General features: G+C 39.2%; 1 protein-coding gene across 1 annotated transcript in view; it reads right to left on the bottom strand.

The window, feature by feature from the left end:
• The window catches only part of LOC121957896 (TBC1 domain family member 20), a 138151-nt gene that overhangs the window by 46044 nt on the left and 76934 nt on the right, over positions 1-15173 (bottom strand). The window lies entirely within an intron of this gene.

Raw genomic sequence — 15173 nt, 5'->3', positions numbered from 1 at the left:
TGTGCGAGAGTGTCTTCACCACACCTTTTTTAAGAGTGAATGAAAACTCGACTATTTTGTGGCAAGAGGCCTTGTAAATAAGCACTGATGTGACTTTGGAGTCTGATTATTTCTACAGATCTGTATAGAGTGACAGTGACGAAAATGATGATGATGGTGGTGGTGATGAATTTTCTGGAGCTTCCTGCTTTGTTTTGAGTTCTTCCTCTGAGGTTTTTCTGGACCTCAAGCGGCAGTTTGAAACAATGTAAAGCACAAAGACAACACTGGGCATTTTTGTTTCACTTCCTAAATAAAAACTAGTTTAAAAAAGTCATGTGTTGAAATGCCTATTTTCTTTCTTATCGAGGCAGATTTTTGTTGTAACAAATATCCACTTGCCTATTTGTTTTTGATGACTGATGTTTAAGCTGAACAATCTGATGCCAACTGTCTAACAAGGGACATGCTGTAGTAAGAAATGCTACAGTTTGTTACTATTTTCTACATGTCAACCCTATTTTAAAGAGGTATTCTCATTATTTAAAACTGCACTTCTCTAAGAGCTCATTTATACTCCCTTTACATATGAAATAGAATATGTCCATATCAAACATAAAACATCACTACCCTCTTACTTCTGGTGGTTGTAATTATTGTAATTAATTATTGTAATTATGTATCTTTTAACATCTGTGCGGCTAATAAATATATCGGACATGTGGACAGAGAATTCTTCTCACTATATTATTAATTCATTCCACTGCGCCATTTTTGAAAAGTTTTCGTGGTCTCCTACGGTTGAATGTTGCTTGAACTACGCTACACCGCTGCCATCTCCAGTGGTACTGCGCTGTTTGGTCTGTATCTATAAGCTTCCAGAAAACTCTGAAAATATGGATGAAATAATCAAATCATTGTGTATCATGGGAAACTTCACTGAGCATTAAGATCTTTTACGGCAATGCCCCGAATTCACATTCAGCAGGCTAAAAGGATGAAAAACAGATGATAGCAATCTCAATAATACGATGAAGTCCGTAAAGACAAATAACTAGCAGCAGTGTCTGTAAAGAGTTACAAATAGCAATAAAAAAATTAAAAATACTAAAAAGTTAAATAACAAACAAATCTGCCATTGATGAAGGATACGTGACAAAATCAACAAGAAAAAAACAAACACTAAAATGCAGTAAAACAATAAAAACTATTGTGTCTGTGAAGTAATCAAAGCAGGAGCACTGTACAATAACCACATCTGCTATCATTAAAATTATGTACCAACACATACCTGTCTAATTTCAACATCTCTTGTAACTTTTCTATTTATTTGGTGCAAAAACACTAGAAGCTAATTTACCAAGCTCAGTACTGATCTGAGGAGAATGCAGAGTACAGACAGAAGTCTCCACCCGTGTCCGTATACGTATCCACCGTTGAGTATAAATGAGCCCTATGTCTAACAGCAGAAATATATATGACACAAAAAGCGGTGCGATGCTTCTGCTGCAGTATGCCCGCAACAGAGCACATCCATTATTATCAACTGAAGCTGCTACACTGACCATGAAAGCCACAAGCACCGCAAAGAAGCTTTGCACCCTGCCACCATAGCATGTCACGTCCGTGTCCTATGTATTTCAGCCACAACAGTTCATAGCCAGGTTTCATTGCTTTTAGCTAGTAGCTAATGTCAGTGGGCAGAATGTTTACCATGTTCTCCATCTTAATTTAGAGTGTATGCATGCCGACAACAAATCTAACTGTCAAAACTGATGCCACAAATTATCCTGAGAACAATGCAACTCGATATTGTCTTATCGTTTGATCCTCTTTTGGCCAACTCCATGACCCTGATTTGTTACGTAGTCTCTTAAAACTCTTTGTAAAAAAAATAAATAAATATATTTTTAAAAAAGAAAAAGTAATCTGTGGGATTAAGATGAGACAAACCTGATGACATCACTATGACATCATCAGGGCTATTTTCTCATACTCCATAAAGCTCCTCCAGAGCCACAGGACCATTATACGGCTGTTTTTATTGGCTGAGCAGTCCTTTTAAAGATGACCAAACTGACCTTTAGCCTTTGTGTAAAATCAATAGAGTGACCCTTTAAATAAACCATTTACGACTACTGTATGTTTAAAAGCAGCCCCTACACAAAAGCCATAATCTCCCTCTGAGTGATCTTTACGGCCTCTTCACATGACCTGGTGTGCTTATAAAACAGCCCTTCAATGCCCCAGTCTCTATATTATTAACTAATCATTAGCATATTGATAATTCATCATGCTCAGAAACAGAACGGGCACACAGTGAACACTTTAGTTAACAGTAATAATAAAATAAGTTGTAAAAGTTTCATAAATGTTCTTCTTGGCCCTTGTGCTTTCATTACTCAATAAACGGTTAATTAGCGTTTTGTAAAACATTCATTAAGATTATTTGCCTCCAGCATAAAAAAATTGCAACTGATTATTGTTTACAACGCTCGCTCTCTCCCTCTCTCATTTTTTACCCTGTGGCGAGACTGTGCAGAGGTCAAAATCACCGAGTGACTGTGTGTGTGTGTATGTGTGTGTGTGCGTGATTTTAATTGCTTGTGTGAGGTGTCATACATGAACAGGGAAGCTGATGTCAGGGCAATGTCTTTAACCTTGCGACACAGTGTGAGTAGGTGGATGTGAATGTTGTAAATATGTGTGAATGAATGTGTTTTATTAAATACAATCACTTTTAATTTGCTGTATCACGCAGCTCAACGTTTTGTTTAATAAGGCTTTAAGGTTGTAAATTTGGACACAAGCCGTTTTCGATACAATGAATGCAATAACGTTTAATAGTATGCTATTTTAAATTATGTGATAAACGTAATGAGATGTTGCTCCCTATTGATGATTGTAACCACTACACTACCACTTTAACTGGCCAATCAGTATTCTGTAATAATTTACATGGTGATACTGAACCTTTAAAACTGTGTAAATTAATGACAAGAACTGTACAGTAACATAAGTGTCCACAATGAGCACCATGAGCAAAAACAAAGCACTTAAAAAAAAGCATAGAAAATGTACAGTATGCGCACAAGTCACAAAATGTCACGAGCTGCTGCCACCAGACAGACACAAATGGATTAACTTTCAATTTAATTAAGCGCGTGCATGTTTTCTTGAAGTGCAACTGTGGCTTTAATCAATTAGATTGTATAAAATAAAAGGAGAACTGTAAGACACGGGAGACTGCAGCCATTCCCAGGCACAGTTTGTCTTGATGTATTGTGATTTCTTTTCACTGAACAGCTTGTTTTCCCAAACAGAATTTGGCTAAAAGTCAACATTTTTCAACTACAGTATGAGAAACTGGTTTAGTTCTCTCTGTGTTTTCTGCCGAACATGCCGTTGCTGCAGATTATACAAGTCTCTACATAAAAGCTTGTTTATAGGTACATGAGTATGTGAAAACAAACCTTTGCAGTAGTTTGATATGTAAATTTAAACTCCTGTCAAATGTCCAGTGTGTAGGATTTGGGGGGATATACTGATAATCATATAAAAAGTATGTTTTATTTAGTGTATAATTACCTGAAAATAAGAGCTGATGTGATTTTGTTACCTTAGAATGAGCTGTTTATATCGACATAATGAGCAGATCCTTGTTTATGATGATTGTCATGTTTCTACGGCAGCCCTGAATGGACAAACCAAACGCTGACTCTAGATGAAGCCTTTCACGTTTTTTTGCGCCGGCTACTGTAGTTATCAGCACCTCCGCAATGAGATTGTCGTACTAACTCTGACCTAGTCCTTCTGAAAACCTGCTAAACATCTGGATCTTAATTAAAAAAAAAAAAGCTGGTCACACATAAGCATGTGCTGGGCTAGCGGCTTATCTGTAACGTGCCAAACAACGTTGGAGAAACACTGAATTATAACGTGAGACTGCTTTATTTAGTGTTTTTATCATTTTTAATCACCTGGTTTCTTTTTTTTCACCTTTTCTTTTGGCTCGCGGTAAAAAAAAAACCCTGAACATCTGGATCCGAAAAAAAGCGAGCACATATTAGCAGGTACTTGGCTAGCAGCCCATGTATAATATGCAAGAGATCTCAGGAGAAACAGTGATTTGTCACGTGAGATGGCTTTATTTAGTGTTTTACCGCTTTTAAACACCTTAATTTAAGATTTTACTAGAAGATTTTCAAGCAGGAGTAAGGTAATTGTGAAATAAAACTGGTTGTGCAAAACACATCTCCTCCTTTAAGTTTTGTAACAATGTTTAGTATTTATGGTTTTCTGCTTATCTTTCATTTGACAAAAGTCTTTAGGTATCACAAGCAAAAGTGCAAGAAAACAAACAGTTACCAATGAAATTATGCAATTTCACTGCTCTAAAATAGCGTGTAATACAGTGACATTTTTCATATACTGAGGAACCCCTAAGGGTTTCTGTGAAAACCCTTTGTTTGTTTTTGAGATGAAGAGACCTCTGTGGATATTTCGGCCTCTGGTAAAAACCTTTTGAAGAATGAACGCTGAGGGAACCTGGAGAAGTTTCAGCTTGTTGCAAATTGCAATCCTCACAATCCCCCTAAATCTTACACACTGTTCCTAAACATAATAAATTAGTCTTAAATCTATCTTGTCATCATTAACAAGGCAAAGAGCCTACAGCCATTCTGCTCTGTGAGGCTGCACTCATACAGACCTGTAATATGAACTAAATGCTGTTATCAGCGTGCTCACACTAAATATGCTAACACACTGATTTTTAGGCAGGTTATTAACCATGTTAGTTTAGCATGTTAGCGTGAATTAGATTCAAATCATCTTTTGTCAGACATTTATCTAATTTACCCACAGCCGCTCAGCTGACTTCAGTGAACAACAACAACACATTAGCCTTAGCGCCAGAGTAAATTTAGCATGGCTAACCATTACACGCTATCATCAATGATTCATACTAAAGACGGTCTTCATAACACATTATTAGTGATCCATGTGGCCAATAGTGATCTAAGCCGTTGGCCACATGGAGGATCCCATTGACTGTGATTGGCTACCATCTGCCAGGACTTTAGCTCTAAAGACAAATGACCTCCTATTTAAAGGTGATTGATTTTCTCCTATTGCTACTAAAGATATTGATTTTCTTACATTGCCTTTGGTCCACTAATGATACTAATTCTAATATTCACTGGACCTGAAACGAAGGTTTCCTAGCTATAATAGCTACTGCCTGTGTGTGTGAGTGAGTGTGTGTGTGTTTTGTACAAACATCTATGAAATCCATACTAGCATTATTTCACTTTGTGTTATACTCTACATCACATTACAGCAGACTGAAGCAGTATGGATCCACTGCGACAGATGGAGCATCACAATTGGGTTTAATCAAAGAGGAAACGCATTAAAGAAATTAGAAATGTTGTGAACACAGAGCTGTACCCACGCAATCAGGTCTTATTGAAATCTACAGCTGAAGTGTTCACCACATCTTAAAATCACAACTAATACAATGTAACGACTTAGCCTTGTCCTTCAGTTGGTCCAAATGTACAGATATCTATGTTCACCAAGAGGATGTACCCCACTAACTTCAGCAATGTCCTAACTTTCCTCAACAGGTTGACATTTTTGGTTTTAATTGAAATCTCAAAACGTGATATAATTCTCACCATTTGTAATATCTCCGGAGAACTCCCAATATCGCCATCATCAGGCAATTTTTTTGGTTTATGACGAAATACTTTCAAAACTAATGGCATTCCCACCAGTCTCAGTTAAACTGTGTTGAGTGATAATCAGCCAAATGTCAGCATGCTAACTAAACAAAGATGGTGAACATTATTTGTTTGTTAAAGGACCAGTTCACCACGAAATCTAAAATAATTTTACTCTCACCTGTATTTATCAGTCTAGATTGTTTTGGTGTGAGTTGCCGAGTGTTGAGTGGTGACATCTCTGCCTCCTCTCCAATGTAATGGAACTAGATGGACTAGGCCTGTGTCTCCAAAGCATCAGAAAATAAATACATTTGAAAAACTCAACAGCAACGTCTCTCTCCAGAAATCATGACCTCATGGTTACTCGAGATAATCCACAGACCTTGTTGTGAACAGTTATATGTAGAAACGATTTTCTTTCTATGTGGTAGGTGTAGGATAGAGTTACAGCTAGCAGTTAGGTTGGGGAACTAAAACTTCTCATGCATCAAATGTAGGAAAAATACAGCTGCCCACCCCAAAACTCGAATGTCCGTTTCTTTAGCCAATGTTTGATTCATGTGTTCTGGGCTACTTTAGAACCACTTGGCAATCTGCAGAAGAGGACTCGCACTGTATGTACTGTAGGTATAAACGACTCATTTTGAGGTAATAAAAACACAAGTCCTATTTTTGGATGATTACAATCTAGTGAAAACAGAGTATTATATTCTATTTCTGCTATTGGATAACCCAAAATCCCACACACTGGACCTTTAAAATATGAAAATGAACCAACTTTTATAAATAAAGGTTGAATGTGAGAAAGTGGTGTTATATGTCATGTCAGTGTAAGGGTGCTAACCAACTGACTTCTAATATCGGTGTTCTGTATTGTGATGACTTAAATTTATGTCATCAATTGAGTTGATTTCCTAAAAATGCTGCATTCTTGGACCCCAGGACCAAAAGCTGCAGTGACACAATAACTAATAACCAGAAATCTAGTACACAAACAAACTAACTTTTCAAAATGAACTTCATCTTTATGCATAAGAAAGACTGAAGAAAGAAAAAGAAACAAGAGACAGGAAATGTGAAGAAAGGCCATGCATAAAGAATATTTTATTTATTGCTCCAAAGCATTTAAATATGCTAATTCCTGTTTCCCATGATGTCTGACCTTCTAGCCTTCAGCAGATGAGGGGTATAAATAGTTCATACACTTTCCCCTATGTAGTTTTCACTTTAAATCATTCATAAAGTGCTGTGAAACTCCAACCTACACAGTGAGCATCAACACTGATACGTTAGTCCTACATTTTCCTACATGTTATAACAAATAATCCAGACTGAGATGAGTTTTGGTTTTTGAACACAAAACTGAATGAGTCTGTTTAAGGTAAACCATTGTTTCATTATGAGTGAAAATATTCTGTCCTTCACTTTTACGTGTTATATCTCATCTCAAAACAATGTTATACTATATCATCACTGACTAAGATATGCCTTCACACCTGTAACATCCCCTGTGGTTAAAAACTCAAAGCTCATCCCACGATGAAATAGGTTTCAGGTGATACGTCTCATATTTATTCATATCTGATGTAACATGCTGAGGTGTAAAGGAGAGGAGAAAAGGGCACGTCCTGTGATCTGCCCAGTCTGCCAAGATGCAAGGGGAAGCTTTGAGTGCACTTCATGGGGAGTCTTTAGTTTTGGTTGAAAAAAAATCATATCCTCTTTCACAAATGAGCATTTCCACCTGGATCCATTCAATTCTGCAACTTGTAAAACTCTTTCACAGCTCACTGGACTCTAAAGTAGTTTGCATTAAGGTTCATAAAGTCAAATAACACTATGATGTTTAATAATGACCTTAAATCATGCTATATACGTTCATACTCACTAAGAAGCCATTTTTTGTAGTGGCTGAACAGTGTAATCACACTGTCATGTGATACTATGTGGCACAAAAGTACTTTTTCCCATTGACTTACATCACAAAAGATCTGTCTGTAAATTAGTGGATACATGTTTTTGAGCATCACAGCCCCCATGAAATGGCTCATTTCACTATCAGAATTTGATTATTTGATTATTTTATCGGCTTCAACTATCATCCGTTTCTATTGGCAGTGTTGGAAATACAACACCTCCATGGACACGCAAATTTTAGCACCTTTGCCAGACAATTGCAATAATGCGCTGCCACAATACACCATTCATCTCCATCCAAGCAGTGCTGAAACATCATTAAAAATGAAATATGCACCGAGTTTAAAAGAGAGACTGAATATGAAAGATAAAAAAAAGATGTAAACACCATAACATTTTCACTGGCCTCCACGCTGCTTTCTACTGTTTAGTAACCTGTTTACAGGCCCATTGTGGCGTCAAATCAGAAAGAAAAAAAAGCAGAAAGGCATATTCATGGTCTACTATGGGAAATACTCTTTCACCTATTTTTACAGGTTTCCCCACATTTAAAAAAACATATACATGCATTCATTTTAGCTGGAAAGGGGTAATATGGTATTAGAGTGACCGTGCAGCACAAGAGTACAGATTTAATTTGTTAATTTGTTGCTTCTACTTCGACAGTCAAATGATACAAGTGCATACTATGTATGCGCATAATCTCAGATCTTCAGGTAAAACCCTTGGTAATCACTCAGTTTAAAGTGCAGAAATGAACCGAGAGAATGAGAGATAAAAATGTATGTCTTGAGCTAGTTGTAATTTGAGCAGACACAGCTGCTATGACACCTTCCAGGCCTGGGACATGTTTACCTCACTGAAAAAAATATCTGTGCTGTATGTATATTTTTTCAAAATATGGATATTTATGCCCGATAATATCACAGTGTAGTTTTAATAGGGCCTCAGAGGGCAAGTGACTTTCAATGTCTGTGTGCAAATGGATGAATATGTATATAAGCTTAGAGTGTAATATCACGGTTCACCAATCTGATAGGGAACATATAGAGGGTTTCTCTCTCACATACACGCACACAGGCACACACGCACGCACGCACGCACACACACACACACACACACGCACATGAACATCTATATGCAAACACCTGCAGCACAAAGGCTGTGTGCAGGCAAAGTCGCAAACATGCAGATTAAATTACATTTTAAGCAATGCAGTCACATTCACACATAACACACATTAGGTTAGTGTAGTGTTTGTTAAATTGCACACAAACACACGGTCATAAACACACTCCTAGAGGACCGAACTGCAACTGAATATCATCAATTACCACAGCAAAAACTGTTTTAGTAATTAGCCAAAATATTCCCACTGTTGAGTGAAAACTCATACAGGGTGCATAATAAAAATAAAAAAAAATCCCTGCACTGACTGGTGTTATTTCTGCTTTATTTTTAATGTACTGCATAATTTAGCCGGAAACTTCTCAAAAGATCAGGTTGTTTTTCAACATATTTATATCCATTTCCAGCTAAAAATGTTTTTACTTATTACTAATAAAACAACCCACTGATAAACAAGCAAAATATTGCATAGTGTGGAGTTGGATCAATTTCTAGTTTCGCCTGTCCGGTCTGCTGAACAAGCTTAAACCTGTTTGATGTGATGCAAACCAACTGAACCGGCATTTGTCGTTATCACACTTTCTGGCAAATTAAAAAGGAGGCTTCACGGTGTTAAATCCAACTCATATCATATTAGTAAAGCAAATATGACAATGTGAGTAATATAATATAGAAGAACCACTAATGTCTGACAGGCCGTATGCAATTTACCTGCTGAGATGAGGTTGGTGTTGGCAATGCTAAGGAGATCAAATTTCAATGAAGGTCGGTGGGAAAGAGCAGCCCAGGCTTTTCTTTTTACTTCAAAGTTCATGTGATTTTTGGGGTGACAAGAGGAGCCTTTGAACTGTCGTTCGAATAAAAATTGCGCACAGAATCCTTGCACTCTGATTCTGATGCTATCATTGTTCCATTTGTTGCGAAAATTTGCAATACGAGACAAAATGTGAATAAATGTTTGCTCCATTGCCTCTGTCCACCGGAAGCAGCTTCCTGACTGTCACCATTCTCTCCCTGTTTCTTGTATTTGGCACCGCTGCTGCACAAAGGAAGCTGTCCTCCATCTCTATCGTCAAACTTTCACTCTCTCTTTCTGTGTGTGGTCCTCATCCTCCTGCTCGTCATCATCATCCACCTGAATGTTACTATCTAACCAGTTGAAATTAGGCAATCTGAGTAATGAAATGATGCTGCACTCCTCTCTCTTGTTGCAAATCTGTCCCGTCGCCACATTTTCTTCACTGATTCTAGGTCAGACAACTCTCCGGAGGCTTTTAAAGGATGCAAAAAAACGCAGAAAATCAAAGCTGTAGCGAAAAACTTTTAAAAAAAAAAAAAACAGATGAAAGTTTCGAAGTCAGTGTGCAAACATGAGTGGCACAACATGAGGTCATATATATTTTTAGACATGAGACAATATCAAAATGGACTCAGCGTGCAAAGGCCTTTAGTCTCTCAAGAAAATTAAAACTGCATCAATACGACAACATTTTGAATCTAACGAAAAAGGTGTCCGAACGGGCTGCAAACACCATTTGAGATAAACTTTCTTCAGACGGCATGTGTCTATTTATTTATGTCATTCGCTAAGCGCTGCAATCACGCTTTTGCCATCACACAGGCGATTTAGTCCTACACGCTTGACTAAACAGGTCGGGAAACTCGTTTGTTCCTCAGTCTGTCCGAATGTGCACCGAAACTAACAGGTAATGACTAACATGTTTCATGCATCCACTTTCGGTCATGTCTGTTGTGATTTGTGGTCTTTATTGTATGATTTTGTTGTTTGGTTATGTGTTGTTTGTATTTTTTGAATGTATGTGTTAACAGTTGACATCATGTGACACGGGACACATTTCAGAATTATTTCTGACTGCAAAGTGAAATCGAATCGAATCAAATCGAATCGAATCGAATCGAATCGAATCAAATCAAATCTGATCTCATGTGCAAGGAACGGCTGATTCATGAAGGTGTAATGAGAAATTATCAACAAAATATCTTTTTATTTTATTAAAAAAAACTAAAAACAATTTCACCTAGCTGGTGAAAGATCGCTGTGGTACTAAAAGTCGCTGGTGAGCTAAATGACTAGAGCCAAAAACAAGCTAGGCTACCTGCTGTTGGCTATACTGTATAACATTTCCAGGAAATATCACAATATAAAATGTGTGTCTTCTGATTTAAAAAAGTAACGCGTTACAAATGTAGAAAGATAGTAATTACGCTCTTCGCCTATATTTTAAGTGCTTACGTCTCCAGTCTGATCTCGATGGCTCAGTTAATAGCTATGTGGTTTGTTTACATGACATAACAGAAGTGCATATTTAATGCATGTGGACAGAGAGCTCTGATGTTATGCAATAGTCAGGCACTAGTTTTCTGTTGGGACACAATGTCCAGTGTTTTAATATTAAACTGGTTTGAAAATTTTCACATAAGCTCCTTAGTTTAGTGCAGTAACCATTCTGAGAGGAGAGAACAGAGGATGAGAGGGGCGAAGACGGACAGAGGAAGAGACAGAGATAATGAGACAGAGATGGAGAAAAGACGGTGGAAGTCAGCGAGGCAGCGAGGAGGAAAGAGGTGTCAGGAGGCACTGACGAAACTCAACCTGAGCTCTAAATGGCTCCTTAACAAGAGGCTGAGACAGCAAAATGAAATTATACACATACACTCACACAGTCGCACACATCCACAGGAATACCAAGCTTTCACGCTTTACTGTCGTGCGCACGTGGACAAACATGCAAATCCACCTGCGTGTGATACATGTTGCACTCACACAAACACAAATTTGCTTATCGCCCTCATGCATGAATTTAATTGCTACAAACAGGTTGCATGCAAACAGGTACATCCCTGATTGAGTATGGCACTCACACATTTGCATTTAACACACTCGCACACACACACACACACACACACTTTATTGTATCTATGGTCAAAAGGAGTTGATATGCATTGCACACACACATGCACGTATAAACCCCCAAACACACATTTAGCTTCACACACAGTGATAGGTCTTTTAAAGGGGTGTTTCACACCTCATCGCATTTCAATTAGTAGGTAAGAGACACACACACACACACACAGACACACACACACACACACACACAGCTTGACAGTCTGTCCGTTGGGTGAAGAAGATTCATTTGGATTCTCATCTCTTCTCCTACCACTTCCCTTCTGTATGTGCCCTTTCTTTTCACTCTCCCTCTTTCTCTACTTATCTCCCCTCTGTATATTCACTTTGCTCTCCCTCTCTCCCTCTCTCTCTCTCTCTCTGTGTGTGTGTCTTTCTCTCTGTATCACTGTGACTGACAGTGGTTTGACCTCCCGGGTTGTCAGGGGAGGCTGTTGCACAGACGGCCTGAATAGAGGAGTCTCTCCCTGGGTGCAAGTCTGCTGAGGGTTGGAGGATGAGGAAATCCTGCAGCCACCTTTCCTACACCAATGTACATGTAATACTAACATCCCAGTGAGGGTGGTTTTGCAAGATCTTGTATCTCTAAAGTTGCATGACAGTAACTTATGAAAGGAAGATGTGGTTGTTTTGATTTGGATAAATTGGAAAATCGCTGAATTTTGGTTTATAGATGTAATTCAGCCTCAATCCTGAGAGGCAGTAATGTGCCAGAGTAGCCTGACTTATTTGCCATACAAATAAATCCATACTATTGTTAAAACAGTTTACTCGCACAGGCTTATTTATTTTATTTTTTTGGGCACTTTATACTTGGGTTTGTTCTGTTTATTTTTTGGGGAACTACATCTTACATGAAGCCTGAAAGCTTTATTTTACATTTCTGTGGTGTCACTCTGTTGTGTTGTGATTGGTAGATCTATATATGTTTAAATTCAACTATAAACAAAAATATTAAACATTTCCATGAATGTCAGACACTTCAATGTCAGGGGTTATTTTACGATAATTTTCCTAGTGCCTTGTCGCTTTAAGTAAGTGTTTTACCTGGTGTATGTGTCTTAGTAATCGGATTTATAACTACACGACTGATATTGCGAGTCCTCAGCTACCGCTAGCCTAGCCTGGTTTGTTTTTAGCCGGGTAGCTAGGCTAGCCGGTGTAGCTTTACGGTGGATTTGAGACTTTCTGGACATAAATCATGCCAGCTTTGCCCGACGAGGACAGCGTGCCACACCGGAAAGCAAATAAGAAGATTGCTGACCTTAAAGAGGATATTCAGCGGCTTTCGTGTGAGCTGCAGAAGAAGGACTCTCCAGCTTCATGTACGTGGCCACCGAGCCGACTTCAGTGCTAGCCTCCGGGAGTCTGTCCACGGCTCTCCTCCTGCTCAATGCCAAACAGTCTGTAGTCCTGGGTGGAGGTGGTAGCCCGCAACCAAAAGAGACACTCGGGCAGGACTGGCTCACCTTTTAGTCTCTCCAAACAGTATGCAATACTGTCGCACTACACTCCGGTCCATCCAGCTGATGCTCCCATGGCTCCGATTAGTCACACTGGAGGTCCTTAGCCACTGGTGGCTAACGGTGTTAGCCTCTCAGCTAGCCATTCACCAATGGAGCCAAATGAACGGCCGCCAACTCGGGGATCGACTTCCTCTGTCCATCATAAGATAAAGACGCTGAAAGAGGCCGTGACCAGAGGCTTAGGACGTCCCTCTTATCCTGGGTCTGCCGGATGGCTCTTTACCGAGGTCCGATGTGTCTGCCCCGCCACCGCCCTCACCTGCCGGGACAACCATCCTCACCTGCCGGCCCCAACACACGGTGTAAACACCGACTCTCCTCGATCTAAAGAGTAATTGCTCATATGGGAACTAACGACAGGGACCGCCAGCAGTCCGAGCTGACCAAAAACGTCTTCAACGTCTTCAACTTTTTAAGTGGGTAGTCGAAAGTGTGTTTTTATTTCGGTTTCCTACTCTGGCCCGCGGGACTGGGCGTTTCTCTATAATTATTAGTCTCCACACTTGGCTCCAGTCCGCTTGTAGAGCTCACACAATACGGTTCATTGACAACTTCAACTTAGTCTGGAATCGTTTCCCCGTATTTAAACCTGATGTAGTCCACCTGCAGCACCCTGTGCAATGCTCTCCACGTGAGTGACTGTTTACACACCTACTAACCCCGCCCTGGGATACTTCTTCTCCACATCATCATAGGAAACTGCCTCGCCCGTCAGCTCCCCCCATCGGCCCCGCCTGTCATTACCACTTAGACCAGTCACTCTCCCCATACAGACGATGATCACAGACAAGCCATACTGTCCATCCTCCGCCAGCTGTCCTGCTCCTCTGTCCCTCCTCTGCTGCTTCACCCTCTCAAGTCCAGGCCCTGATCAATGCACCGTCTATTGGAAATAAGTCGTTTATCCTAAATGACTTTTTCAGTAGTGATAGTTTGGATTTTTTAATCCTGTGCTTTTATCTACCCTCACTTTTTTATTTTACCTGGGTTTTATTTTGACTTGATTGCTTTCATTTTTTGTGTTTGTGAAGCACGTTGTGACTGGTGTCTGTGAAAGGTGCAATATAAATAAATTTTGCTTGCTTGCAGTGTTAGTAAGTACAGTAGGTATGGGTAGTAGAGACAAAAATGGTAAATTAAAGCTATGCATACTTCATGCCACCACTGCATAAGTCAGTGCTCCACTTTGGCCACCACAGCAAAAAACAAAACAAAACTCTGGACATGACACTGCCGGGCCTACTACATATGGCCCTCCCCCCTTTATATTCATTTTATTTACAAGAATAGCTAATGAAAAATCAAAACAAATAACCAACTTAGCTAACAAATAACAATAATAGATAACAAACAAACAATGTGGTATCTTTTTTGTGTTTTTTTCCCTGCATCCCAGTGGCTTTTGCCTGTTCATTTTCTCTTTCTCTAATGCTCTCCACAAACACTCCACTCCACTATTTCCCCTGTATTCTATTTTTTTTTAAGAGACATAAAGCACTTTTTGGTACCCTCCCTTTGGGTGGCTGCCTATGTCGGCTATAGGAAGATCCATCACTGCTGAGGGTCTGGGAACATGGTGATGTTACTACAACAAAGTGCAACTGAGCAAGATAAGTTCAGTGAAGTCAAGTCAGTTTTGTTTATATTACCAGGCAAAATCAAAGTCTCGGGGGGTTTACAGTTCAGTTCAGTTCACTTCAATGGCCACATGACAAGAATTTGTTTCCAAAACAGCATGGCAAAAATGCTCAGTTCAGTGTCAGCTAGGCAACACAGACAGGCATAGAGAATGTAATGTAATGTACTTAATGTACTGTATGCAAAAGTAATGCACATAATAAAGTTTGTACATCAATGAAAACCACTGTTAAAGCCTTGATTAAGAGAAACAAAAGGATGTTCCCAGTGCAAATGACACCTGTGCTCCTACATAACAGACAGCCATGCAATAAGAAGAAACAACAG

Source organism: Plectropomus leopardus, chromosome 17 (genome assembly GCF_026936395.1).
Source record: "Plectropomus leopardus strain MGB_pleo_1.0 chromosome 17, ASM2693639v1, whole genome shotgun sequence".
Classification (NCBI taxonomy): Eukaryota; Metazoa; Chordata; class Actinopteri; order Perciformes; family Serranidae; genus Plectropomus; species Plectropomus leopardus.
This window is presented reverse-complemented; position numbering and strand designations above follow the sequence as displayed.